Here is a 4,774-nt window from a genome sequence, read left to right on the forward strand (position 1 = left end):
AGTACCTCCATGCTGAGAACACAGAGGCAGTTGGCCTTCCACCATTGCCTGTCACCTGCGGATGAGGTACTAGATGCTGGGACATCCCAGCCTGGGCCTGGGTCAAGCTCTCATTAGCTGCTGATTGGAGTGGAGATGGATTCATGCATTCACGAATAATGCTTCTAAGGCTCTTATTTCTGTACTATCTCAAGAGATTCTCTAATGACAAAAATGTAGCGGCTTGTGTTCTCATGCTAATTATGTTACCCACAACCTGTTTGCCATGTCCGCATGTAGGACTAAAGGAAGCCTGTCTCTAGGGGGTTCTGACTGGTCAATAAAGTTACCAGCAGCCAATGGCTGGGCAGGGAGACAGAGTCAGGACTCTTAGGATTCCCTGGAAGGGACTGAGGAAGGAGGAAGAGGGGATTCTGCCATAACAAGGGTGTAGGAGACTGACCATGCCAGAAAGGTGCAGGAGGGAGAGACAGCCGACACGTAGGTGCAGGGGGAAAGCAGCCCCAGGTCAGCTTCCCAGCAGGGCAGCAAAAACGGAATACAGATTTAGAAAGTATTACCTCAGGGGTATCTGAGGGGAGAATGGGTTAGCTGTGGGTAAGTTTGGGAGTGGCGAAGTCATTGAACAGCTTAGGGCATATTAAAAATAAGGCTAGGGGTGTGTGTGTGTGTGTCTTTCATTCATGAAGCAAAAACATTTGGGTGGGCGTAGAGGATGTATGCACATCTACTGGGGAGTTTAGAGGGGTTTAATTAATTACCCCTTCATATAACACTTATTTCCAGGGCAGAAAACACATCTCTTATCCATGCTCTGTGGCTTGAAGGCTCTAATCGTGACACAGTCTAGGCTCAAAAAGCAGCTTGAGCAACCTATAAGAATTGAGTTCCGAGGGGTTGGGGATTTAGCTCAGTGGTAGAGTGCTTGCCTAGCAAGCGCAAGGTCCTGGGTTCAGCCCCCAGCTCTGGAAAAAAAGAAAAGGAAAAAAAAAAAAAAAAGAATTGAGTTCCGAAATTATGTTGACATTGAGAGAGGGATTGGTAATAAAAAAGAAAAAGTGGGGAGAGAGGGAGAGAATACGATACTATTTCCATTTATTCCCCACCAGCCTATCTCTTTCACCATAGGCTAATTGGGCTACTGGGAAGGCTCTAATTTTCACCCCATGTCCAGCATGGTGGCTGACCACTGACAATATCATTCACGGGCTTTGGCATCTAGAGGGAATTTCGCAGCTTCGCTGATTACAGGCTGGATTATGCTTTGTGTCTTTGAACTTTGGTCTCCTGAACCTGGAATAAATATGGGATACAGCCCTCTCTCTCGGGGTAAGGTGAGGATTAACGAAGATACTGCTTGTTCCGAACTGTATTGCAGAACTACATCGACTCACAGCAGCACAGTACTGACAACAAGGAGAACAAATGGAAGGTCGTGCAGAGCCATGGACCGGAGGAGAAAGGACAGGCTGCAAGTGAACCCATGCACATGCGGTCAGCTGGGACCTGACAAGGGTAGCACGAATGTACAATGGGGAAAGAGCGGCTACTTTATTGGTCAGTGTTGGTAAACAATGGATATTCTTATGCAAAAGAATGAAACCAGACACCCACCTTCTGCCATCCACAAGAACTAACTCAAAATCCATTAAAAACTCCAGAGTAAGACTTCCAAGCCAGTGACAGGAAGGATGTTTCAGTGGTCAAAGGCATTAGCTTCCAAGCCTGAGGACCTAAGTTTGATCCTTGTTCCCCCATGGTGGAAAGAGAGAGCTGGCTCCCACAAATGTCCTTTGAACACCACATTTTCCCACAACACAAACCTCCACCCACAAAATAAGTGTAAACATACTTTTAAAAAAAATTTTCAGACCACAAAACTCCCTTCCAAAATGGAGGTCTTTGACAAAAGTCCTGTTGGTGATTTTTGGTTTTTGGGGTTTTTTTGTTTGTTTGTTTTTTTATTTGCCACCAACACCACAAAAGCCAGTGGATGAGGCAGCATTAAATGAAGGAGGCCAGCTAAACCTCAGTCCGATGAAGGTTCCTCCCAGTGCTGGGCTTCCAAGCACATGACCACTATGCCTAGGTCACATGGTGCTAAGGCATCAAAACCAGAGCGTCCTGTGCACTAGGCAAGTGCTCTGAGTCATAGCTCCAGCCCAGAGCACAGTTCCCAACAGCACCACAGACAGATGGACAGGAGCCTCAGCTCAGCAGTGTCAGTGAGAGGGAGGCAGTAATGGATCCCTGAGAGTCAACGCTGAAGCCACCCGTATTCTTCAGAGAAACCCCTACCTGGCCACACTGTACCCACCCACAGGTTGGCTCTCCAGCGCATGCCCCTGAAGGAACTTACGAGTCCTTTTGGTAAAATCCACCGCGCCTCCCAGGCTGCTGGCCTTGATCCCGTCTGGACCAGCCAGGTCCTGCTGAGATTTGTCCGGTTGCAGGGACCACTGGACTCTTTGCAGACCTGAAAGATGTCCCTTTGAGTCACTTTTTCTTTGAGAGTAACCGGGGACTGGAAAGCCAATATGTATTGAAGGGAAATCTGTGGAAACAGCACAGAGAAGGAGGGTCTGTGATTCAACTGGTCGCAGAGGCAGCTTCAGAAACAGTATGGAGGACGTGGGGTGCCTGGATGGAGCCGAAATCCTGCGGCTTGGGAAGACAGGATTCCACCCGTGAACCAGCACAGCGAGTGCTGGGAGGAAGGTTCTGTTAGAATGCACAGGTCCCCATCTCTCATTCTTGCCACTCCGCAGCAAGGATGACACAATGACCTGCCTGCACCTTCAGCTCCAGGGGGCCTGATACCCTCCTCAGGACTCCGAGGCGCCTGTTCTCACACGTGCACATAACTACATACAGACACATCACACCACTGCTAAGTCAGGGACTTACCACAGACTTCAGGGCCTCCAAGACAGAAAGAAATTCTGCTCCAACAGGAAGAGCTCCATAGCTGCCTCATGCAGGTTCTAACAGAGCTGCTGCCTCAGAGTGTTCTAAATGTTGGCCTCTGTCATTGATCATAGCTGGGAGCACTGGTCAATTCAGTGGCTTTACATTGGGGAAACACTGCCTTAATCCACTCACACAAAATGCCAAGCCACGCGGTCCCTAGAGACTGCATGTTCAGTTCAGTCTTTTAATATGAGGACATGACACCGTCAACTACAAAGTTCACTCCTCAAAAACTGCAAAATTGAGTTACTATATATATATTACATATATATATATATATTAATGATGGCCTCCATATCGTTTATTCAGGCAAGCGCTCTGACTTGAGCCCAGAGCAGGATGGCAGGATGACGGGGCGAGCCTAGCTAGCCAGCTTGCTCTAAGGATTCCCCATCTCTACATTCCAAGTGCTAGAATTACAGATGCCCACCACATGCACCCAACATTTATGTGTGTTCTGAGGAGCTGACCTCAGGATTTTACACTTGCACAGCAAACAGCAAATGCTTCACCTACTGGGCTGTCTCCCTCGCCCGTCAGAACGTTCTTAAAGTAAGCTTATGGCTTTGTGACAGACCAGAGTCTGAACTAGTTTATGTTCTGTGAGCCTGGGTTTGACACACCTGCTAGGACGTGGTAGACTGGTCCCACCAGCTTCGAGGACACATTGCTAAGAGTCAAGGAAAGAGACAACTCTCTGTAGTCCCCAACTAGGAGTGACGAGACGGTGGCACAGAAAGAATTCTCAGACCCCTATGGGGTCCACATGAGGTTTTCAAAATGTCTTCACCTTGTTCTGGGTGTCTCCTCCTGTAGCTTGTGGGCTCCAGCTTTTTGACCCCAGCCTTCTCTTCCACCTTCATCACTACAAAGCAAAAGATGCACAGAACTTTAGAACATTCAAAGGTACAGGGGGTTGGGAAGATGGCCCAGCCAGTAAAGTCTTGCCTCGCCAGCAGAGTTTGACTCCAGAATCCACTTTTTAAAACAAGATTTACTTATTTTATATGTGTGTGTGGCATCAGATCCCATGGTTGTGAGCCATCAGGTGGTTGCTTGGGATTGAACTCAGGATTTCTGGGAGAGCAGCCAGTGCTCTTAACCACTGAGCCACCTCTCCACCCCCCACACACCCCAAATCCACTTTTAAAAAGTCAGATGTGGTACTGCACACTTGCTGCTCCAGTGACTGAGAGTTGGAGACGGGTTCATTGCCCATCCAGCCTAGCTGAATTTGAGGTTCCAGGCAAAAATGAGAAAGCTTATCTCAAAATACAAGGTGGAGGGCATGCGGAGGAATGGTACCTTAGGTTAACCTCTGACCTTCACAAGTATGACATATCTGTGTCACGTTCACCTGAACACACATACACTCACAAAATAAAATAAGATTGTAAATTAAAAATTAAAATACAGATGAGAATGGCTACCATTAATAGGTAGTATTTTGAGTGCTTCCGATGTATGACTTAATAGAGTCATTTTACCAATGCTATATTAGCATTGGTATCGTGTTAGTATTGGCATAAGTATTTATGGCATATATTTATTTATATAAGTATTTATTCTGCTGAGGATGCAACCCAGAGCCTGGCCTATCTTCTTTTTTGTCTTTTTTTTTTTTTTTTTTCTTTTTTTCAGAGCTGGGGACCGAACCCAGGGCCTTGTGCTTGCTGAGCAAGTGCTCTACCACTGAGCTAAATCCCCAACCCCGAGCCCGGCCTATCTTAATAAGAGAGTGTTCAACCACTGAACCTCACCTCCAACCATACTCGTCCCATTATACAGACATGGAACTGAGGCA

This window comes from Rattus rattus, chromosome 6 (genome assembly GCF_011064425.1).
Source record: "Rattus rattus isolate New Zealand chromosome 6, Rrattus_CSIRO_v1, whole genome shotgun sequence".
NCBI classification, from domain to species: Eukaryota; Metazoa; Chordata; class Mammalia; order Rodentia; family Muridae; genus Rattus; species Rattus rattus.